Source organism: Gorilla gorilla, chromosome 8, assembly GCF_029281585.2.
Source record: "Gorilla gorilla gorilla isolate KB3781 chromosome 8, NHGRI_mGorGor1-v2.1_pri, whole genome shotgun sequence".
Taxonomy (NCBI): Eukaryota; Metazoa; Chordata; class Mammalia; order Primates; family Hominidae; genus Gorilla; species Gorilla gorilla.
Genome location: NC_073232.2, coordinates 19,917,345 through 19,943,096, shown reverse-complemented (window position 1 = coordinate 19,943,096; position 25,752 = coordinate 19,917,345). Strand labels below are relative to the sequence as shown.

Below are 25,752 nucleotides of genomic sequence, written 5' to 3'. Positions count from 1 at the left end.
CTCCAAGAATCTCTGAGAAATGTATTCCTTTGGGGATGTTGCTTCATGTTGACCTCTGTCACACGAAGCTTATGAAGGGACACGAACAGCACAAAATGGAATTCTTTTAGTAGCAAACTGCTGTTTTTCATTTCTTTGTTATAAAGTTCTACCATTTAGGACTGTTGAAGGTAGATACTATGATAATTCAAATGGCACAAAAGAAAAGTCACTAAAGAAAGGCTTTTGCATATTAATAAAAATGACCAGAGACAAATTTCAAAACTAACTTTGTCCCAATTGCCATCTCTTGTCTTCCGTATTCTTTCTTTCTTTTTTTTTTTTCAGACAGAGTCTCTCTCTTTTGCCCAGGCTAGAGTACACTGGCGTGATCTCAGCTCACTGCAAACTCTGCCCCCTGGGTTCCAGCGATTCTCGTGCCTCAACCTCCTGAGTAGCTGGGATTATAGTTGTGTGCCACCATGTGCAGCTAACTTTTGTATTTTTAGTAGAGACAGGTTTTTCCACGTTGACCAGGCTAGTCTCGACCTCCTGACCTCAAGTGATCTGCCTGCCTCAGCCTACCAAAGTGCTGGGATTACAGGTGTGAGCCACCGCACCTGGCCCATCTCTTGTCTTTCAATCAGAAATGTATTCTCGGAAAGAGAAGGGAACAATGAGTAGAAGGAGGAGATGGAGGCTTTATGTTGAACTCTTTTAAAAGGAGAGGAGGGCTCAACTTTAGACCAAGGGATTAAAGGCGTAATTCTTAGGAACAATGGTATAAAATCTCCTTAGTGTCATATAACCCCTTTAAGAATCTCATTAAAGATACAAACACCTTACATAGAGAAAATAACAATATATACAAACACACAGACTGTGGTACACACTTGCAGACGGTTCATTGACCTCCTGAATCCAATGTGTCAGTCCTGGTTAAGCTTCAGCTTTAAAGGAACATTTTCTTTTCCTACTGTGTCAATTCAAACAAAGGACTTCCTTCTCAACAAAGGACATTCCCTGACCCTCCCAGCTATTAGAACTTCCTCTTCCTATTTACTCCCTGTGATAATACCTGAGCACTTTGGAGAAGTGGTGGTTCCAACAGAGCCATACTTCCTTAATAAATGAATAAGTTTAGTTTCTATAAAAATATTATTTCCTAAGTAATCATATAATATGAAACAATCAGCTTTTATTGCTATAAAAATTGGCTTTGGGGAGAAAGTTTCCATTCCTTCGGCAAAACCAGAATTGAAGGCATTGTCCACTCTGCCACTGAATGTGTCACACATGTTCATGTCTTTGAAGAATTTAGTGGCTACATGAAAAATTTTCTTTCCAAACAGAATCTGGAATTGTGGATACCCCAGCTAAGAAATACCCCTCCCTATTTAGCCTTCCCTTATGACATTTATTACAATAGAAGTCTCTTTTAAGTGTTTGTTTTATCCTTTATCTTTCTGTCATTTGAGACCAACATATACACTCAATAAATATTTATTCATCTTATCAGGAATGAATGAACTTTTCTGGCCTCGTTGACCTTGAGGGTGAGATTTATGTTTACAGCTTGATTGTAGTAACACTAACAGCACAGAGTTAAGATACAACTAAATTTCTTTGTGTCTAATCTTTTAACTTTTTATTTTTGCTTTCCAGACTATACATATTTTAATATGATGAGTCTCCTGGTATCTTTTAAAACGAAGTTGTTCATACATTATAATAAATCCATTTCAATCACAGTGGAGCATTTCTCAAACTTGACATTATTTTGAGCAAAATAATCTTTTGTTTTGGACATTGTTTTATCTTGGACATTGTAGAATGTTTAATGGCATCCCTGTCATCTACCCACTGATGCTGGTAGTACTGCTCCCCACCAGCCCCACTGTAGCTCCCAAACATGTCCTTAGACAATGCTAAATGTCCACTGGTGACAAAGCTGTCTTCATCTGAGACCACTGCAGTAAGGCCAAGCACAGCGGCTCACACATGTGATCCTAGCACTTTGGGAGACTGAGGCAGGAGGATGGCTTGAGCCCAGGAGTTTGAGTCCAGCCAGGGCAACACAGTGAGACCCTGTCTCTACTAAACATTTTAAAAATGAGCTGCTCATCATGGTGCCTGCCTGTAATCCTAGCTACTTGGGAGGCTGAGGCGGGAGGATTGCTTGAGCCCAGGAGGTCACAGCTGCAGTGAGCCATGATTGTGCCACACCAGTCCACTCCAGTCTGGGCAACAGAGTGACATTCTGTCTCTTAAAAACAAAACAAAACAAACAACAATCCACTGCAATAGAAATGTCCATAATTGACCTCTGTTTCAAAAGCTTACTGGATTGACCAACATCCTTCACTCACAAGGGAAAACACAGAGGCTGAGGCCTCTAAGAGCACCTGCTTTGCTTTGGCTCCAGCTGCTTAAGTCTCCACGCTTACCAAGAGTATACTGTGTTTGTTCCCCAACCCGTTTATGGTACTGGCAATCACTGTAATTTTTAAATTTAATTAAGCCTGATGTAAAATTGATGAAATACAAGTGTGGAAAAATTCTTGTTTCTGTAAAAACTAAGTTGGAAACTTTGAAAAGACAAAAAATGACAAGTCAGTTAAGAAAAACTGATGTTGAATTAGATAGAAATGTCTCTAAGTTCTTTTTCCTTAAAATAAAAAAAAAAAGAAGAAGAAGGAAATTCCAGGCTGGGTGCAGTGACTCATGACTGTAATCCCAGCACTTTGGGAGGCAGAGGCAGGTGGATCACTTGAAGCCAGGAGTTCGAGACCAGCCTGACCAATGTGGTAAAACCCCATCTCTACTAAAAATACAAAAATTAGCCGGGTGTGCTGTCACCTGCCTGTAATCCCAGCTACTCGGGAGGCTGAGGCAGGAGAATTGCTTGAACCTGGGAGGCAGAGGTTGCAGTGAGCAGCGATCACGCCACTGCACTCCACTCCGGGTAACTGAGCAAAACTCTGTCTCAAAACAACAACAACAACAACAAAAGAAATTCCAAATGGTGGACTATGGGTGGATTTATGCACAAAAGACAATGCAGAACTTTATTCAGTGAATCACACATTCAAAGACAAAGGTGTTGGCCCTACCTTGAAAGCAAAACATAGATGCTGGGGAAAAGTCATGTTCATCATGTATTAAGTCCCAGCAGGGCAAAACTATGTTTTACACGGTCATGTGCTAAAAGCTGACATTAGAGTTACAGATATTACTTGATGTCCATGATTACTGAAAACCTGATGATTTCATTGGTGCATGTAGCTCCAAATTTTAAGAAAATGAAACAGACTAAAACACCCCACTGTATTTGACTGCAGTAATGTAGCTAGGAGTCATCATCCAGTCACCATTTTTGAGATCAGCAAATCGACAAACACTGGAGCTTTTCAGGTGACCATTTGTTTGTTTTTATCTGTTTACTACTGTTAAACAGTCATCTGAATTAGTGACATGTTTTCATGAATTTATACCTTTTGTAAAGAAACTCTTGAGGGAAATAAATTGAGCAGAATATCCCATGCTTCTTGATTATGCTCTGTCATAACCCAACTGAGGGGATTTAAAGCAGGTGCCATAAAAACCATGCATTTTTCATTGACCTTTTATAGGCACAATGTCCATTATTAGCATTGCTTCCTAAGTGTAAATCATCTTTATTTCCTGACTAATATTTATTCATGCAACATATTCATTAGCAGTTAATCTACGTTCAGCCCAGGCAATGCTGGATGTTTTGAGAGGCACTAAGATGAATTTAGATCCTGATCCTTCTTGCCAAGTGTTTACATTCCAGTAAAAGAAACTGTATAAGGCACCAAGTAATGAATACTCTTCATTTTTCTAATACTGAAAACTCCCCTAAGGGCTGGGTGCCGTGGCTTACACCTATAATCCAGGCACTTTGGGAGGCTGAGGTAGGAGGATCGCTTGAGCCCAGGAGTTCAAAACCAGTCTAGGCCACATAGCAATACTGCTTTCCTACAAAACAAAAACAAAAACAAAACCAGAAAAAACAAACAAACAGATGAGGTGGGCATGGTAGCATGCACCTATAATCCTAGCTACTTTGGAGGCTGAGGTGGGAGAAGCACTTGAGCCCAGGAGTTCAAGGATGCAGTGAGCTGTGATCCTTCTACTGCTCTCCAGCCTGGGTGACAGAGCAAGATCTTATCTCAAAAACAACCACAAAAAAGGCTACTCTTAGTCAAAGATCACAGCTCGTATAAGATTTTGAATACTCAGTGCCTGGCACACACCAAACACTTAATAAATATGAGTGTATAGACATTTTCTACTGGCTGGTAATTCTACTGTCTTAAGTTCATTTTTAAAAAAATGCCTGATATAGTTATAGCAGTATTTGGAGTTTAATTGTACTAATTTCCTTTCCTTAGTTATCATTACCAAGATAATCTGATTTCAAGTGAAAAGCAGAACACTAAAAAAATCTTTTTTTTTTCTTTTTTTTTTAAAATAAAGTTTCACTCTGTCGCCCAGGCTGGAGTGCAATGGCGTGACCTTGGCTCACTGCAACCTCCGCCTCCCAGGATCAAGTGTTTCTTCTGCCTCAGTCTCCCAAGTAGCTGGGATTACAGGCACGTGCCACCACACCCTGCTAATTTTTTTTGTATTTTTAGTAGAGATGGGGTTTCACCATGTTGGTCAGGCTGGTCTCCAACTCCTGACCTGAGGTGATCCACTCGCCTCGGCCTCCCAAAGTGCTGGGATTACAGGTGTGAGCCATCATGCCTGGCCCAGACCACTAAAAATTGAATGAAAACAAGGATGCAAAAAACTACAAAGTGCAATTATATGTTCAGAGAAAAAGAACTGTCCCAGCAACTAAGAACTAGAATGAGGTGATGGAAGGTGCTGGTTCTGATAAGTTGTATATCCTTGGGCAATTCATTTGACCTCTTCAGGGTCTCTGTGTCCCAGATGTCAAAGTAACACCACACCATCGTTGGTGTGATCATCAGCCTGAACCAACAGGAAAGCTCTCCGCAAATTTGAAGTTGCAGCATAAATTCAGTTTTATTGAAGGAAAAAAGTCCTGAAAAAGATAGCAGACAAGTGTCCCCTGTGTCTGACACAGTTTTGGTAGATTATTTAGCATTCCTTAAAAAAATCCTTTAATTTTAAATATGTAGAGCATTCATCAGTGCAAAGCGTGATGCCAGCTTTTATCAGCTGTCTGCAATAACATTCCCTCGTCATCTCCTGTCCTTCCCCGTTCCTGAACTATGCAAGCAGTTCTTTTTTTAGGAAGTGTTGAAGCAAGAGCACACCATCTATTTCTGTGCAGCCTCTGCCAGTTTCCAAAATTAGCTGACAACTGTAAAACACAAGACATGAGCCCCCATGCTAATTGTGTGTCAGCATGATAAATATTTTTAAGACCTGGAATGTTTTTCTCCAACTGTATGTTTAATTTTTTCCCAAAAGTACAGAGAACATTTTTTTTTAAAAAAAGGTAAAATAGATTTTATTTTTATTGCCTGTCCTAAAAATGATTTAATGTTCTAGTTGTAGAAGGTGTGAGGTTTTCTTTATTGTAATTAGGAGTGAAAGTATTACAACCAAGCAGATTTTTCCCCTCCCCTCTCTTCCCCTTCCCTTTTTCCTTCCTTTCCCTTTTTCCTTCCCTTCCCTTTTTCCTTCCTTCCTTCCTCTCTTCCTTCCCTTTCCTTCCCCTCCCCCGTCCCTCCCTCCCTTCCTTGTTTCCTTCCTTCCTTCCTTCCCTCCCTCCCTTTCTTTCTCTCTCTCTTTCTCTCTTTTGTCAACTAGCTTGAGGCAAACTGTGGGCATTTTTAATTTGGATCCATTTTCAAATAAAACATAAACAAGAACTTAGCTTAAAGACATCATTACAGGCTGGGTGCAGTGGCTGACACCTGTAATCACAACACTTTGGTAGCCTGAGGCAGGTGGATCACCCGAGTTCAGGAGTTTGGGACCAGCCTGGGCAACATGGTGAAACCCCATTTCTACTAAAAATACAAAAATTAGCTGGGTGTAGTGGCACATGCCTGTAATCCCAGCCACTTGGGAGGCTGAGGCAGGAGAATCGCTTGAACCCGGGAGGCGGAGGTTGCAGTGAGCCGAGATTGCGCCACTGCACTCCAGCCTGGGCAAAAATAGTGAGACTCCATCTCCAAAAAAAAAAAAAAAAGACATCATTACAAAGGCATATATTAATTCAGGACAGTTAATTTTTTTCTTGTGTGGTGAACCTTAGCACTGGAAAATCCCAAACACCTTAGAGATGAAAGTTTCTTCTCTGTTAAACAAAATCTAAAGACACTGTTCTTTCCCCTCACTCTGATTTTCCCTCCGGTCATTCATCACTATGTTTTCATTCTTTTTGGCCTTTATGTCTTCTCTCCTACTTTTATTCCTCCTCGATTTTCACTCATGATTAAAACATCAAAATGTGTGTGTGTGTGTGTCTGTATACAAACACAAGTAATTATTCTCACATGGTGAAATCTACAATTGCACACACACATTCATGGAACTGTTCACATCAAATAGAATCTTCTTTAACACCAGCCACTATTCCAGGCCATTTACAGGCGTCCACTCAATCCTTAGAAAAGCCTCACGAAGTAGTTACTATCACTAAACCATGGTTAGGACGAGAAAAATGAGACAAAAGAATGTTATGTTACTTCCCAAGGCCATGCAGGCAATGACAGATAGAGCCAGGATTTGAACACAGCCCAAGCATCCCGGCTCCGGAGCCCATGCTTTTCATTAGGATGTGAACAACAGGGGAGTATGCGTAAGCCACAGATATGTTATCTATGCTGTATACTCCTGCACCCCTTCTGGCTTCTGCTATAGCAAATGAACAACAGCAACAAAAAAAGCCCTGTTGGCTGGGCGCACTGGCGCACGCCTATAATCCCAGCACTTTGGGAGGCCGAGGCAGGCAGATCACGAGGTCAAGAGATCAAGACCATCCTGGCCAATATGGTGAAAGCCCCTCTCTACTAAAAACACAAAAATTAGCTGGACATGGTGGTGCATGCCTGTAGTCCCAGCTACTCGGGAGGCTGAGGCAGGAGAATCGCTTGAACCTGGGAGGTGGAGGTTGCAGTGAGCCGAGATCGCGCTCCAGCCTGGAGACAGAGCATCTCAAAAAAAAAATTAAGTCACATTGTTAGGAACTTCACATTCTAGAAGTGGGAGATAGACAAAAACCAAACAAGCAAATGAATATTGATTCCTACATTATATAGTATATGTTATGAAGGATGAAGCAAGGTAGCGGGGTAGAAAGTAAAAGCAGGGTAGCAGAGGCTGTAATTTTATGCAGAGTGGTCCTGGAAGACCCCTCTGATGCAGTGACTCTGTGAATATGTGACTGCATGAAATGCAACCGCTTCCATCCCCACCTCCCTTTCTTATGCTCATTTCTTTCCTTTGCACTACTGCATTTCTTTCTTCTTCTCAAGATTTACGGGGTATCTGCTGTATGAAACAGGTGATACTAGGTATTGTTGTAATTTAAGAGAAAAGAAGGGCAGCCTGTGTTTGTACATTCAAAATGCTGATCAACTAAAACAAGACCCTTAAATAAACTCACCACATCACTTAGAAAACTGTAGGTTTCGACAAGAGATACTTTACATCGCTACAGAGGCCAGCCTCTCAGATCTATTCCTGGGTGGAAATGATTGCAATATGAGCCAGCTACATTCACAGATGTGGTTCTGCTTTCAGAACAGCTTCCCAAGAGCGCTCCTCTAAGTTCCTTCTGCCTAGCCTACATTCATAGGAACGAACCTTTCTCTACCTCTCAGATTTCAAGATAAAGTCCAGGAGGCGGAGTTACTCTTTAAATCACTGCATACACTTTTGGGATTTCGCTGCCTGGACGGAGGTCCGGACAGGCCCCAGGCCCAGGCTTGCGGAGAGGCGCTGCCATGGGGAAACCGGTCTTCCATGCACAAATCCCTTAGTCAATACTCAGGAATGCACTGCGCGGTGCTTGGAACGAGCCACTTCCATCTGATAGGAGGCAGGCCTGCAGTCTGAGCCGTCAGAGGCATCGCTGCAGTTCAGGTTCATTGAATCTAATCACTGACACATACAGCCTCTTCCTGATCATCTTTCATTTTCACTTGGGGAGTCCTGTTGAGAGTCCTTGCTACGATTTTATTTGGCTCACAATTTACTTGTATTATTTTAGTATTCTTTCTATAAAAGAGCCACAAGTGTGTGCCTTTGTCCCTGCCCTTGTGCTCAAGTGCCTTGAAAATCAAACTGCCAAAGGTTTCTCTTAATCATCTCCGCAGAGGAGCCCATCTGGCCCTGGCTGGCATCTGTAAGGGAAGCCAGTGTGCAAATGGCACTGGTGTCCCTTCCGTCATTTCGAGATAGTGTGAAGGGCTTCTGTTTGCTTTCTTTCAGAAATGTCCTCTTCAGACGCAGCTCAGAAACCCATCCAAGAAGAGAAGCCCTGTCTTGGACACCGCTAGTGGCATTATGAGGATGTTCTCTATGCAGGCTTGGGTTTGCATGTTAAGCATCATACACCATATGCTCTGTAATTCTACCACAGTTAGACAATGTAAGCCACTAAGTACCTGACTCGGCTGTTAGTAACAATTCCTGCTCATTGAAAGTCACTCATTTAGACTTTGGCAGTCCCAAATGTAACCAGCTCTTGAAGACAGTCTCAGAGCCTAGAAATGTCACATGAAGTTTCATTTACCAACTTGTACTCCCAGAAATGAAAAGCAAAAGTCAAAGCAAGAACCGAAAAAACAGACAATGCACATGTGAGACATTTACTTGTGTTTCTTTTTCTTTTCTTTTCTTTTTCTTTTCTGGGGCAAAGTCTCACTCTGTAGTCCAGGCTAGAGTGCAGTGGCGCGATCTCGGCTCACTACAACCTCTGCCTCCCAGGTTCAAGCGATTCTCTTGCCTCAGCCTCCCAGGTAGCTAGCTGGGATGACGGAAGCATGCCACCATGCCTGGCTAATTTTTGTATTTTTTAGTATAGACAGGGTTTCACCATGTTGGCCAGGCTGGTCTCGAACTCATGAACTCAAATGATCTGCCCACCTCGGCCTCCCAAAGTGTTGGGATTACAGGCATGAACCACTGCACTGGCCTCTGTTTCTTTAAAGCTTTGCGAACAAAGTGACATCTCTCCAAAACAAACCAACAGAAGTGTATTTTTTTCAAATCATATGCTTGTACAAGTGGGAGAGGATCAGTTTATTAAAGAACTCTGCAGTTAATATTGCTGAATTATTGTGCTCTAAGCTGCACTGCAATTCATACATGGCTTCTTAAGGAAAAACACACCAAAATAATTATTAATCAAAAACAAAAATTTTATATAAGTTCGTTTAAAAGGATGCCTATTTTGCAATAATGCCCAATTTTTCTCTATTAGTTCCCAGGGACATAATATCACTAATAAGTCCTCTTAATTAGAGAAAATCATCCCTACTCTTGATAATTTCTGGATCAAACAGGGATTTGCAAATACCAGCCTGCATTGTGATGTTTGACTAATGGCCTAATCCATCAACCAACAAGTATTGGTATTGAATTCATTAGCGTTTATTCATTTGTTCAACACACATTTCTACACCTCCTACTGTGTGTCCATCTCTACATGCTGGATATTATTAGACAGGAAACTTTATAAACATGAGCCCCCTCTTTCATGAGGCTGTCTGTCTACTGGAGAAGACACAGCCACAAATACTTACACAAATGAATACATAATGACAAGTAATGGGAAGAGATTTTATCCACCTCATTTCACTGATTCCCTTTTGGGGAGGGCAGGAAGGGAGTTTTTGCTGAAACAAATATCAAGGGACTTCATTCGCCTAACAGCCAATGCCAATATTTGTGACTGAGAAAGCAGATAACATGGACAAGAGGAAGAAGATTTTTGTCTTAGAGATGCTCCTTCTCTTTCTGAGAAATGAAAACACAAAAGCCACAGTCTTCAAAGAGGAGTCTGTGTGAGAGCTACCAGGGCAGAAGGAACACGGGAGGTTCTGGTGGAGAGAGAAACCATGGAGAAGAACAAGCAGTTTTGTGATAGCCACAGAAAAGACTCCATCCAGAATGAAGTGGTTTGATGGAAAAGATGAAGAGATAAGATACCCTAGCCCCTGGACTTCCGCTGTCTGTGATGAAGTAGGGGCCACATTATTTCCTCCTGCCAGGTACTACGAAGGTTCTGAGGGACACAAACCATTTCTAAGGACACAGCCTCTCTTGCCTCCCCCAGATACCCTGAAGTGAGGAACAGATTTGCTCCCTTTTAGGCAGCAGTGTGGCTGCAGTGACCTCAGTCAAAAGGACAGCCCCTCAGAGGACCTCCCTCTCCCTGGGCCTACCTCCAACCTACAGTCAGAACATGGGGCTCCCCTCAGTTAAATGCATTATTTTTCTCTTTAAAAAATGCACCAGCGGCCAGGCATGGTGGCTCACGCCTGTAATTCTAGCGCTTTGGGAGGCTGAGGCAGGTGGAATCACTTGAGGTCAGGAGTTCGAGACCAGCCTGACCAACATGGCAAAACCCTGTCTCTACTAAAAATACTAAAAAATTAGCCTGGCATGGTGGCACATGCCTGTAGTTCCAGCTACTCGGGAGGCTGAGGCAGGAGAATCGGCTGAATCTGGGAGGTGGAAGGTGAAGTGAGCCGAGATGGCGCCACTGCACTCTAGCCTGGGTGACAGGGCAAGACTACATCTCAAAACAAGACAAACAAAAAAAAGTACCAGCAATTGTGTCAAAGCTGTCTCTGGCTACAAGGTTGGAAGCTCTGAGCAGCCATTTATGGAAATAGCAAAGAAATAAAGGTTGTTCTGATATGATTTGAAAGAATCTTTTTGTTGTTGTTGTTAATGTTTGTTTTTATTTTTTAATTTTCTGAACAATGGCTATAAACACATAATAAAATGCTTCTTTCTCCTGAAGATAAAGAACCTATTTCCTTTCTCCAACAGTGTATTTATTTATGTTTAAAAATATCCCTTCAGGTCGGGCGTGGTGGCTCATGCCTGTAATCCTAGCACTTTGGGAGGCCGAGGCGGGCAGATCACGAGTTCAGGAGATCGAGACCATCCTGGATAACACAGTGAAACCCCGTCTCTACTAAAAATACAAAAAATTAGCCGGGCATGGTGGCAGGCACCTGTAGTCCCAGCTACTTGGGAGACTGAGGCAGGAGAATGGCGTGAACCTGGGAGGTGGAGCTTGCAGTGAGACAAGATTGTGCCACTGCACTCCAGCCTGGGCAACAGAGCAAGACTCTGTCTCAAAAAAAAAAAAAAAAATCCTCTCATACATTCTTTGACAAGGAGCAGGGTAGTGCTATCAGCCCTCATTCTGCAAAGGAGTAAAGTGAGGCTCCCTGAGGGTCAGGAAGCAGCTCAGAGCTGAACATCTCCCCTCTGACTGTACAGGCAGGCCGGGCAGCAGCAGTATGGGCAGAAACAGAACTTGATTTGAGTCCTGAGCATAAAGGAGAGAGAGAGAGAGAGATGAACATCTTTCCATTCATGAGGCATTTTACCCATTTGAAATAACACTACTCTGAGAGCTTTCTGCAGAAGGGTAGCTCATGCTACTTTAGATCCTTCAAATTTTCCAGGTTGCTTCTTGGACCATGCTGGGCAGATTAAATGTGGTATCCATCATTACCTCTGAAAATGCAAATCTGTGTATTCAATGTATTCAATCATGGTGGGTCATGTCCAAATCTCTCATTTTAACAATCTCCAATATGTCTTTTTTCTGTAGCAATGGGAATTTTGAACCAACCCCAGATGAAATTTACAACCTTCAATACATTCACAGATGACAATTACATCTCTATAATCACTAAAAATAAATAAATAAATAAAACCAACAGAAATGGAATCAACAGTAAAAGAGCTAAATTATAGATAACAGAATATTCATAAAATGATACCTCATCTCATGAGTGTGGGTGCACTGTCTGCACGCCAGGATTTCTTTAGCCATTGGTGATATTCAGCATATTGCAATTGAGTGCAATTACAGTTAGCTATAATTAAGAACAATTACAGCTTTTATTTCTCTACTTGTTCTTTAAAAGCACATTTGTAATAAAACTTTTTTTAAAAGGTGAAGAATATAATTATACATCCTTATAACGTCTCAAATAATTAGTTTGACTAAAGTTTCTTCTGGAACAATTTTCATTTTAGCTGTCAAATCTGCCATTTATAGTCAATGAAACATACTTAAAAAAATTCCATCATTAACCTTTTTCACCCCATATAGCTGTATATGAATTATTGGTACAAATTAAAGGTTTCAGTATTTAAATCTCTAGGGCCTGCTGCAAGCTGTACGAATTTTTTCCCTTCTAGTTATGTGTGTGCATGTGTTTGCGTGTGTGTGTGTGTGTGTGTGTGTCTTTGAACAAAAAGGAAATGCTATATTTGTAGAGTATGTTTTCTTGATCCAGATTTTGGGAAAAGATTTCTTATGTTAGAAAGGTATGTCCTCGTGGCTCATGCCTGTAATCCGAGCACTTTGGGAGGCTGAGTGGGGTGGATCACGAGGTCAAGAAATTGAGACCATCCTGGCCAACATGGTGAAACCCCGTCTCTACTAAAAATACAAAAATTAGCTGGGTGTGGCGGCTTGTGCCTATAATCCCAGCTACTCAGGAGGCTGAGGCAGGAGAATTGCTTGAACCTGGGAGGTGGAGGTTGCAGTGAGCCGAGATTGCGCCCCTGCACTCCAGCCTGGCGACAGAGTGAGACTCCGTTTCAAAAAAAAAAAAAAAGAAAGAAAAGAAAAAGAAAAAGAAAGGTATGTTCTCTACTTTGCCTATTACAGAACACTCTCCTCTTTGTTTATTTACTGTATATTTTTATAGCATCAAAACTAAGAAGCCCCTGGATTGTGACAGGTCTGCCTCTTAGTTTAGTAATTTATAGAGCACATGGTCAATATCAGCTTACTTAGGACTAGTGAAATGCTACCTTCTCATAATCTAGATTCTGTCTCAATGCTACTTCATTCCTGCTTGTCTCCTGTGCTAGACTGTAGGTTCCATGAGGGCAGCAGCTTGGGTGCTTTTGTAACATCTCCACCACCAACACTTAGGACAGTGAGTGGCTGGTGCAAAGTGCTGGGTAAACTGAACACACCACATCAGCAAAGAGGGCTTTTTTTCAGGTCTTTCCCATTTATGTTGGGGATAATTAAAAATTTTACCACCTGAATGACTTTGAAGATAGAAGAAAATTAGGTAGTACAACTCTGGAAATTAAGAATATTTTCACCACATATCCTGTTGAATTAGCAGACCTGGGAAATAAATAGTTAGACAGCCTATGCATGTTGGGAATGAGGAGTTGGGACAGATCATCTTTTAAGATCTTTTACAACTTTTATTTTTTTATTTTTATTTTTATTTTTATTGAGACAGAATCTGGCTCTATCGCCCAGGCTGGAGAGCAGTGGCACCATCTGAGCTCACTGCAACTTTTGCCTCTTGGGTTGAAGCAATTCTCCTGCCTCAGGCGCCCCGATAGCTGGGACTACAGGTGCATGCCACCATGCCCGGCTAAGTATTTTTTTCTTTTTCCTTTTTCTTTTTTTTTTTTTTTCTTTTTTGAGACGGAGCCTTGCTCTGTCGCCCAGGCTGGAGTGCAGTGGCATGATCTTGGCTCACTGCAAGCTCCACCTCCTGGGTTCATGCCATTCTCTTGCCTCAGCCTCCCAAGTAGCTGGGACTACAGTCGCCCGCCACCACACCTGGCTAATTTTTTTGTATTTTTAGTAGAGACAGAGTTCCACTGTGTTAGCCAGGATGGTCTCGATCTCCTGACCTCGTGATCTGCCTGCTTCGGCCTCCCAAAGTGCTGGGATTACAGGCGTGAGCCACCACGCCCAGCCTTTTTTTTTTTTTAAGTAGAGATGGGGTTTCGCCATGTTGGGAAGGCTGGTCTCGAACTCCTAGCCTCAAGTGAAACTCCCACCTTGGCCTCCCTAAGTGCTGGGATTAACGGGCGTAAGCCACCATGCCCAGACTCAAATTTTAGATTACCTAGTAATTTATCAAACTTAGACCAAACTCTAATGGCAATTTAACCTAAGTTTAAAATGGGTATGTGTAATTGTGTGGTGGTGAATAAGTAGTATTTCATTCCTAGGAAAGACAATGAGTGACAAAGATACAAATATACTGAAAAATTGCTGTTACTAAAAATACCCTTAATATTCAAAATACTGAAATTACTGGATGTACTTTATTTTGTAAACTTTACCATTTATTCCATAACAGCCACCAATTATTACGTACTATGTTTTGATCATTTTGCTTAGCACTTCACACATATTCCGCAGGTCGACAACACTGTTAGTTATTCATTATCATGTCCATTCTTCAGATACGGAAACTTGAGGCTCAGAGAAGTCAAATCAATTGGAACCCAGGCCTGTCCAACTGTAACGTGAACAGTTGAAACAAGCAAATGAAACAAAACACAGCTAATCATGATCAACAGACATCCAAACAGGATGATAATCTGGGTGGATCCTTATCTAAAGGCCGAAATGAGAGAAACAGGGATCTAAGAAAAAAGTCCCACTCCTCAATTTTACTTATAGATCTTGAAGTGTTTTTCCAGCTGCTTCTCAGGAATTGATACTTTCTATGACAAAGGTGTATATATGCACATTAGAAGTTTTGAAAGCAGTTGTGGGGTAAAATGGTATTTATCAAGGGTATGGGGGTAAAACTGTACTTCTCAGGAGTATGGGGTTAAAGCTCAGTTTAAACCCTTCCCAAGTGTACCAGAGGCAGGCGCATGGGCATTAATCACAGCAACGTCTGCAACAGAAACAACCTGCATGCCCACGAATAAGGCCATGGCTACGTAAACTGTGCTATGGATGTTGTGTGCAATCTAGGGAGTGGTTAGAAAGAATGAGGTAGACTTCTATATTTTAATATAGAGAGGGTTGGACACAGTGGCTTATGCCTATAATCCCACACTTTGGGAGGCTGAGGTGGGAGGATGGCTTGAGGCCAGGAGTTCATGACCAGCCCGGGCAACATATTGAGACTCTGTCTTTACAAAAAATAAAAATAAAAATATTATCAGGCATGGTGACACACGCCGGTAGTCCCAGCTACTTGGGAGGTAGACGTGGGAGGATCGCTTGAGCCCAGCAGATCCAGGCTTCAGGGAGCTATGATCACACCACTGCACTCTAGCCTGGGTGACAGAAGGAGACCCTGTCTCTAAACAAAAAAAAATTAAAAATGGATAGAATTACAAGACATGTTGCGTGATAAACATAATAAGATACAGAATAATATGGTTCAGTTTAAGGATATTTGTGTTTAAAAATAAAAGACACAGCTGAATAAAATATTCCATGGGTACGTTTGAGTCTGGACATGGATGGCAACGGTCCTGGAAGGGAACACAGCAGCGTGATCCACAGTGGACTCTGTAGAGAGGAGATGGCAGGTGGCTGGCACAGAGTGCTGGGTGCCTCCTATCCCTGGCACCAGGGATGCCCTTAACTCATCACACCCACAGCCTGGCCAGGTCCAGCCACATCAGTGAGTCGTTTATGCTATGCAGGCATGCATGACCTGGGGATCAGCTGGCCACCCCAATGACTGCATGTGGGCCTCCTGTCCTCTAGGGGCACTATAGAAGAGCCCAAGGCCCCTGTGCAGGTGGCTCTACATCATCCCCCAGCACAGCTGTACTCCACTATCCCTGACGCCCTTCACTCACCACCAGGAGGAAATGGGGGGTTTAGTACAGGGTGAATACTCATCACCATGGAGGCCCTTCTGAAAACAAGGGCAGTTTATAAAACTCATTTCACTTGGTCAGGTCGGCCTAATAGTATGTAGTTAGATTCCTGAAATATGTACGGAGTCAATTTTTACACATTGACTCAACTTTAGACTCCCTATAGAAGCTTTCTTACTTAAAGTGGCCCTTTCGGACTCTTTTGATAAGAAATGTGATCAATTTCTTCTTCATCTGTTTTATACATTTGTATTTTCATCAATTGGGTTTGCTTATTGGAAAGTTCCATCATTAATAGAATTCTCTACAGTAAGGGGTACGTAGAAAGGAGGTACGTGTACTAACAAAAACTCAGTCCTAGACGACAAATGTGGCCTGAGTTGTATGTATAGCCATCTTCGTTTTCATCTGACATCCTGGGAGCAGATAGGTCAGATTTTTCTGGAATTGTGGACTGACTGGTAGAACCCTCATGTCCCACAAATATCGCAGGGACATTATACAAAATAAATGCAAATGGAATAATGTGAGCCAGCATTCCGGTGGAACAGGTCACTTAGCTGATATACACAGTCAGGGCCAGTCTTAGTGAGATTAGGAAATGGTATTGAGGAGCTCCAAAGAAATCTCACTTTCCTCTCACTAACCTGAGCTCCTAGACGAGTTCTCTGATAGCTGAAATTTCCCTTCTTTCAAGCTCTTTCCTTTCTTTCTTCCTCTCTTTCCTCTCCTTTCTTCCTCCCTTCTTCTCCTTATCTTCCCTCCCTCCCTCCCTTCCTTCCTCCCGCTTTTCCCTCCCTCCCTCTTCCCCCTCCCTCCCTTCTTCCCTCTCTCTCCTGCCTATATTCGCTTCCTCTCCTCCCTCCCTTTCTTTGGCTCTCTCCTCTCCATCTTCCCTTCCTCTCCTTCCTTCCTCATTTCCTCTCCTCCCCTCCCCTCCCTCCCTCCTTTCCTGAGCTTTACTAAGGTATAACTGTCAGATGATCAACTACACCCACTTAAAGTACAGGATTTCATAAATTTACAGCTGTGAAACTACTGCCATAACCAAAATAATAAATAAACCTAACAACTCCAAAGGTTTCCTTCTGCGCCTTTGTAATCCTTTTCTCCCATCCCTTCCCTGTCCCCAAGTAACCACTGATTTGCCTTCCTTCACTCTACATAAGTTTCCATTTCCTGGAATTGTACATAAATAGAATCCTATGGTATGTATCCACGTTTTTGGCCTGGCGTCTTTTACTCAGCACAATTATTTCAGGATTCACGCATGGTGTTGCCTGTATAAACATCTCATTACCTTTCATTGCTGAGTAGCATTCAGTTGTATGAGTAGACCATGGGGCCTATGTGTCGATATTTTTCTTGAGGAACATGTGGGTTGTTTCCATTTTTTTTGGCTCTTACAAATAGAGTTGCTATGAACATTCATGTACACATCTTTCTATCAAAACTGTATGATTTCCTTGCTCTTGAGTAAACATGTAGGAGTGGAACAGCTGTATCAAATGGTAGATGTGTATTTAACTTTTTAAGAAACGGCCAAACTGTTTTCTAAAGCAAAGGTGAGATAGTACTATTTTACATTCCTACCAGCAGTGTCTGAGAGTATATGAGAATTCTAGTACTTCCCCTTTCACCGTGACTTGGTATTTTTAATTTTAGCCGTTCAAAAATATGGATAGTGGTAGCTCTCTGTACATTTAATCTGCATTTTACTAATAACTAATGATGTTGAGAATCTTTCTGTGTGCTTATTTGACATTTGCGTGTCTTCTTTGGTGAAATGCTTATTCAAATCTTTTGCCCAATTACAAAAAATGGGTTGCTTGTTTTCTTATTGTTGAATTGTTGGGGATTCTTTATAGTTGAAAGTATTCTTTATACATTGAAAGTAAAGGCAAAAACCACAATTATTTTTGCACAAACCTAATATGTTCTGGACACAATTTCTTCATCGGATATATAATGTAATAATATTTTCTCCTAGTCTGTGACTTCTTTTTTCATTCTCTTATTGATGTCTCTCAAATAAAATGAGTTTAAAAAAACTTTAGTGAAGTCCAATGTACTAGCTTTTGGATCACGCTTTTAGAGCTGTATTTAGGAACTCTTTGCCTACTCAGTCACAGAAATTTTTCTCCAATGTTTTCTTCTAAATGTTTTATAATGTGAAGCCTTACATTAGGTCTGTGACCATAGTGAGTTAATATTAAAATGATGTAAGGATTAAAGTTTATTTGTATGTGGATGTCTAATTGGTTCAATATCACATGTTGAAAAATTCATTCTTTTCTCACTTCATTGATTTTGCACCTTTGTGGGAAATCAGTTTTCCAGATATGTAAGGTCTCTTTGCTTTATATATGTAGGTTTTCTATTCTGTTGCCTTGATTAACCTATCTCTGTGTCAAGACCACACTGTCCTGATTACTGCAACTTGATAAAACATCGTGAAATCATACACTGCTGGCCTCCCAACTTTGTTCTTCTCTGTCAACGTTATTTGATTATTTCAGGTCCTGTTTCCACATGGATTTTACCAAAAAATTCTACCAAAAAATCCTCTTGGGATGTTGACTGGTATTGCATTAAATATACAGATCCCTTTTGGGGAGAATTCATGTGTTAACACTATTGAGTCTTCTGACCCATAAATTCAGTGTGTCCATTTATTTAGCTCTTCTCTAATTTCTCTCCACAATGTTTTGTGTTTTCAGTGTACAGATTTTCACCTCTTTTGTCAGATTTATCCCCCAATGCTTAATACTTTTGAAGGAGTAACAGGTACAGTGTACAGAAATACTATTTACTTCCATTTATATATCTTGTACCTTGCCAACTTGTGAAACTTACTTATTAGTTCTAGTAGCTTTTTTATTAAGATTTTATTCAATTTTCTACATCGACAATCATGCTGTCTGCAGAAAGACAGTTTAATTTCTTTCTTTTCAATATAAGTGTCTTTTATGTTGTACTTTTGTATTGCATTCTTTCTGACCGCGCTGGCTACAACCTGCAATAGAATGTTGAATGGGAGTGGAGAGGGCAGACTCGATGTCTTGTTCCTGATCTTGAAGAAAAAAGACTCAGTCTTTCCTTATTAAATGCTACAGCAGCAGGGAATTTTCTGCTACTAGATTAAGGAAGTTTCAGGCTGAGAACTTTCCCTTCTATTCCTAGTTTGCTGAGAATTTTTATCAAGAATGAATGTAGAGTTTTGTCAAATCCTTTTGTCCATCTATTGAGATGATTATGTGGTTTTTCTCCTTTAGCTTATTAATGTGATAAATTATATAAATTGATTTTTGAATGTTATACCAACCAGACCCCATATGGCTATTATGAATGTCACTTTCTATAAATTGTTGGATTCAATTTGCTAAAATTCTGTTTAGAATTTTACATCTGTGTTCACCAGGGATACTGATCTTTAGTTTTCTTTTCTTGTAGCACCTTTGCTTGTGCTAACAGGGTGATGCTTGTCTCATAGAATGAATTGTAAAGCATTCCCTCTTTTTAGTTTTCTGAAAGAGTTTGTGTAGAATTGGTATCATTTCTTTTTTTAAATATTTGGTAGAATTTATCAGTGAAATGCTCTGGTTTGTAGTGTCCTTTGTGAGAAAATTTAAAATTCAGTTTCTTATTAGAAATGGAAAGTCAGGTTATCTATTTCTTGTTGAGTGAGTTTTGAAAACTTGTGTCTTACAAGGAATTCATCCATTTCATTTAAGACAGGGGTTGGCTCTTAGTCCATGACATGCTTTGGGTCTGCGTCCCCAACCAAATCTCATGTCAAATTGTAATCCCCAATGTTGGAGGTAGAGCCTGATGGGAGGTGACTGGATCACGGGGGCAGATTTCCCTTTAGTGCTGTTCTCATGACAGTGAGTGAGTTATTGTGAGATTTGGTTCTTTAAAAGTGCGCAGCACCTCCCCACCACCCCTTCCTCCTGCTCTAGCTTCCCCGTCAATTTCCGCCGTGATTGTAAGTTTCCTGGGGCCTCCCAAGCTATGCTTCTTGTGCAGCCTGCAGAACCATGAGCCAATTAAACCTCTTTTCTTTATAAATTACCCAGTCTCAGGTATTTCTTTATAGCAGTGCGAGAACGGACTAGTACAGTGTGCAAGCTAAGAATGTTTTTACATTTTTAAAGGTTGGGGGAAAAAAACCATGACATAGACAATTTGTGGCCCTCAAAGCCAAAAATACTTACTATCTAGTTCTCTACAGACGAAGCTTGTTCACCCCTGATCTAGGTTGTCAAATCTATTGGCATAAAGTTGTCATAATACCCATGATTATCTTTTTAATCCCTGTACAATCTCTAATGATATCACCTCTTTCATTTTCTATATTCATAAACTGTGCTGTTTTTCCCCACCCACCCCATAAATCTGTTTGGCAATTTTATCAATATTCTCAAAGAATCAGCATTTAGTTTCATCAATTTTCTTTGTTGGTTTTCTGTTTTCTGTTCCACTTTGACTTTCGCTATACCCTTTCTTTCACTTATTTTGTGTTTAATTAGCTCTTCTTTTTGTAGTTTCTTAATGTGGAAGCTGAAGTAATTGATTTGAGACTTTTCTTTGTTTCTAACCATAGAGGTTTAGAGCTAAAAGATCCCCCACAATACTGCTTTAGGGGCATTCTTTGGATGTGCTGTATTTCTTTACCTATTCAGTTAAAATACTTTCTAATGACCATTTGATGTATTTGACCCATTCGTTATGCAGAAATGTTTTATTTCAGCTTCAAATATTTGGAGATTTCCTACTGATTTATAATTCAATATTTTTATCATTTACATATTTTATATCACTTGAATATTTTTAAATTCATTGAGACTTGTTTTATGGCCCAGGGTATGAACTATTTTGCTAAATATTCTATGTGCACTTAAAAACAATGAATTCTGTTGTTGGGTATGATGCTTTATAAATGTCAATTAGGTCAGGTTGTTTCAAGGGTTGTTCAAATCTTTTATATCCTTCCTGATTTCCTGTCTACTTGTTCTATCAATTATTGGCGAGGAATGTTGAAAACTCTGACTATTGTGGATTTGTCTGTTTCTCCTATCAGTGTTTGTTTCATGTATTTTGAAAATATGTTATTAGAGGCACTACAGTTTAGAATGATGACATCTTCTTGATTAGCTGATAAACTGACCATTTTATGATTATCAGATGACCCTCTCTATCCCTGGCAATAGTCTTTGCTCTGAAACTGACTTCGTCTACTACTAATAGAGCCACTCCAGCTTACTTTTGATTTGGGTATTAGTTTCTTAGGGCTAATATAAGAAATCTTCAGAAAATAGGTGGCATAAGCAATAGAAATTAATTCTCTCAAATTTCTGGAGGCCAGAAGTCCAAAATCAAGGTATTGGCCTATGCATGCTCCCTCTGAAGAGCATCAGCTCGAAAGGTTCCAAATAGCATCATATAATTCACATAAATTAGGTTTGGTGAGACACTGGGTATGATCCAATCTGGGAAAATTCTTGTCCGTCTGTGGACCTGTGATACTAGAAAACAAGTTATCTGCTTCCAAAATACAACGGTGGGTCAGGCATACAGTAGACTTTCCCATTCCAAAAGGGAGGAAATTGAAGAAATAAAGGAGTTACTGGCCTAAAGTAGGTTTGAAACCCAACAGAGAAGGTTCCATTAGTCTTTAGGGCCAGATAATATTCTTTGTGGCTTGATCCACCCTCTGAGCCCACGAAGACTGAACCAGTCACTGTTTCTGGGCCTACAGAGACCACACTGGCCTCTCATCTATGTCCACTTTTCTGGCCTCTGCCTCTGGAGGTCTTTCTTTTCTTTTTCTAGAAAGGTAGAACATGTTTGTAGTTGAGCAGTTCTATCAGCCTGTTTTCTGCCTGTAGAAGCCTAGAAGTTCAACTGCCTTCTTTCATTTCATTCTGTCTCTGTTCCCTTCAGTACAAGTGGTCAGTGTTTCTGCTGATATAATGCTCTCAGAAAGCTTGTTGCTCTCCTGTGCCTGCCGTGAGATCCATACTATTACATGAGAGGATTCTGAATGGATCCTTCCTGGATGACCCATCTCTATTGCTGGCCTCTGCTGAGATGGTTGCTTGGGTCCATGAGTCACAGGCCTCATCTCTTCAGCAAAGGTTTGTCCAGCCACACCCTTGGCCACATTGTCTGGAGCATATTATCTGGATAGGTTGAGAATTTTCCAAATCAAGTACTCATCCTTCTTTGTTTAATAGTTACTCCCTCAATTTTTTTTTCTTTCCTCTCTCATTTTGCCATAAGCAATAAGGAGAAAACAGCCCACATTTTCTACATTTTTCTTGGAAATTTCTTCAGCTAAATTCCCAAGTTTGTTGCTACAATTTCTACTTTCCACTGGACTCTACAAGGCAATTCAGCTACATTTTCTACCTCTTTCTAAAAAGCATCCCCTTTCCTCTCATGCCCGATAACATATTTCTTTTGGGACCTCACCAGAAGCACCTGAAATATTCTAATTTCTACCAACAATCTGTTCATGATGATACAGGTATTCTCTAAAATGATAGATGCTTTCTCTGCCATGGTCTTCACTTCTTACTGAGCCTTCACCAGAAACATCTTTAGTGCCTGTATTTCTACCAATAATCTCTTCAAGGAATTCTAGGCTTTTTTCTGTCATGGTGCCTCAAAATTCTTCCAGCCTTTACCCATTACCCAATTCCACAGCCACTTCCACATTATTAGGTATTTGCACAATAGCACCTCATTTCCCAGTACCAAAATCAACGTTAGTTTCCTAAGACCATCATTACTAATTACAGATGGTCCCAGTCTTACAGTGGTTCAACTTACAATTGTTCAGCTTCAGAATGGGTTAATCAGGATGGAACCCTGTCCTAAGTCAATGGGCATCTGTACCAGAAACAAGGTGCCTTCAAACAACAGAAATTTATTCTGCACAATTCTAGAAGCTAGAAGTTTGAGACCGAAGTGCTGGCAGGGTCATACTCTGGTCTGAAGATTCCAGGGAGTAACATCTTGTCTCTTCCTACCTTCTGATGTTTGCTGAGAACCCGTGGCATTCCTTGGACGGCAGCTGCATCTCTAGAGTCTCCACCTCTGTTGTCACCTGTCCTTTTCTGTGTGTTGTCTGTGCCTCTGTGTCTCCTCTTTTCTTCTTATAAGAATACTGGCCATACTGGATTTAGGGCCCACCCTAATCTAGTGTGACCCCATCTTAACTATTTATATCTCCAAAGACCCTATTTCCAAATAAGGTCATATTCGAGATTCTGGGTAGACATGAATTCTTCACAGACACTATTCAACCCAGTACACATGGCGTATCTTTTTTTATCCTTTCCTTTTTAACCTCTTTATATTTTTATATTGACAGTGCATTTCTTGCAAGCAGCATATAATTGGATCTTGCTCAATTAATGGCTTATAACCTCCATTGTGGAGGCAAGACCCTTCTATGTGCTATACCCACCACCCTGTGGATCTTGAGGTGTTCCTGTCTGGCTGATGGGAATGGGCACTCTTTTCAGCCCTGTGTGACTACCAGTCACTATGGCCTTTAATCCTTTCAAGTGGTTATCTCCCCAGCTTCCAGTAGTTTCTTTACATGCATACATCAATCAGTACTAAGCTAAGTAGTAAAGGGGGACTTTCTACAGATCTCTGAAGTTTTCATACTACATAGCTCTCAGCTCTCTAGTACTCTCCTGTGAATTCTAGCCACCTTAGTCTTCTTGGACTCTCAGCTTTGTTTCCTCAAATATGAAAGTCTACCAGCCTCCTTCTTCCCCTTCCAAATACCTCAAGCCATGGCCTGGAAACTCTCTCAAAGCAATAAGCTTGGGGAGCTTAGAGTTCATCCCATTTGTTTCCCATCACTGAAAGATCACTGCCCTTCATTGTCTGTCTTCCAGTGCCTTGCAAACTATTTTTTTTCCAGAAGTGTGATTTATTAATATATGTTAAAAATGTATTTAATATATTTTGCCCCTGTTTTTGGTTTTTCATCAGACAGGAGAATAAATTTAGTCCATGACACTCCATCTGGGTCAGAAGCAGATATCCTGCAGTTGAATTTTTGGGGACTGGAAAATAAATTGTGAAATTGAAATTTTCTTGAACTGGAAAAGGTTTGTCCAGCCACACCCTTGGCCACATTGTCTGGAGCATATTATCTGAATAGGCTGAAAATTTTTCAAATCAACTACTGGTCCTTCTTTGTTTCATAGTTCTTCCACATTTTTTCTGTTTCTGCTTTCATTTTGCTATAAGCAACAAGGTGAAAACGGCCATACTTTCTACATTTTTCTTGGAAATCTCTTCAGCTAGATTCTCAAGTTTGTTGCTCACAATTTCTACTTTCCACCAAACCCTAGAATGCAATTAAGCTACATTTTCTGCTCAATTTCAGGTAAGGTAAAAAATGTATAGGGTGGATAATACTGTCAAATTCACATCAAGATGGTGAATATTTCTTACTTGGGAAAATATCTTTATGGGGTAAGTCCATAAAGGACATCAGGAGGCAGCTGGGCTCAGGGGTTTGATCTCCTGGGTTCAAATCTTGGTACTCTATCAATCAGCTGTGCGACTTCAGCTAGGTTATGTCACCTTTGCACCTCAGTATCTCGTCTGTGAAATTCAGATAAATCTGGACTCTTGTAAGGGTTTAATGTGATATCACTCAGTACAGTGCCAGGCGTATAGTAGCTAGCACATTTGATTTTCAATGAATACAGACTCATATTATTATAAGTTTCACTTCATAATATTACCTGGAGACTACAAGTGGAGCAATGTAAGAGAAATTATTTGCAAACACAGCACTGGGATTTTTAAATGGACGGACATTTTCCAGTTTATAAACAGAGTATGAAATCATAGTAGATTTCTGGTGTACCCATCAACAGAGTGAATTCACCATAAGGTAGAAATCTACTGCCCTGCACTCTAAGTTTGTGAATAGGATTAGCACCATTTATAAATATGATGCCTGACAGGCTTCCTGTTCTCAATTCATTTTTTTTTTCTTTCAGGTGGCACATTTTATAGTCAATCATAGTAGATCCCTCTTTCTAGTTAATTGTACATTTCCTAAGTTCGGACAAACTTTTATGATCAACTGCCTAAAATTCCGTCCTACTGGTGTGATTGAAACCAGGGCCTGGGACGTCTGTGTGCTAAAGGAACTTTCACATTATCTTTTCAACTTTGCCATATATCTGTGGCTTTGATAAAGTGGATCCACTTCAGAACAATGCCAGACAAATCAAGTTACTCAGAATCTCATGCTGTGGTCAGGCTACTTACAATATCAAAGCTTAGTCATTTTAGACATTACATTAAATCCATCAAGTTGGTGCCCTTGAGCTGGTGAGAGGATTCATCACTGGAAATCGAGTAACATGTTACCAACTCTCAGACCCCAATTTTATTCTATTTGGCTCTTTATAATCCATTTTAAAGTTCATATTATACCTCCTCTCTGCACTTCAAGTGTTGGCCTCTTGCCCAAAGTGGTAAACTTCTGAGATTACTTCCAATTCTTTTTTTGCCCAAAATGAAAAATCTATCATTTGGCCTTTTTTTTTTTTTTCCTGTCCCATAAGAATCAGGTTAAAAACTTTTTTTGTTGTTAAAATTGTCTGTAAGCTTCTGACTCACATTCATTTCTGTTATGGTTAACATAGTCATTCTGCTCCAAGAACGCTCTCTGATTCCAGAAACCATGAAGAGCTCCTAGTGCTTGCCTTCTGATATGGTTTGGATCTGTGTCCCCACCCAAATCTCATGTTCAATTGTATTCCCCAGTGTTGGAGGTAGGGCCTCCTGGGAGGTGATTAGATCATGGGGGGAGGTTTCTTGTGAACAGTTTAGCACCATCCCCTTGGTGCTGTTCTTGTGATAGTGAGTGAGCTCTCACGAGATCTGATTGTTTAAAAG

At 40.6% G+C, this 25,752-nt stretch overlaps 1 protein-coding gene across 5 annotated transcripts in view; it reads right to left on the bottom strand.

Moving 5' to 3' along the window:
* CELF2 (CUGBP Elav-like family member 2) overlaps positions 1 to 25,752 on the bottom strand; it is an 872,927-nt gene that overhangs the window by 421,807 nt on the left and 425,368 nt on the right. The window lies entirely within an intron of this gene.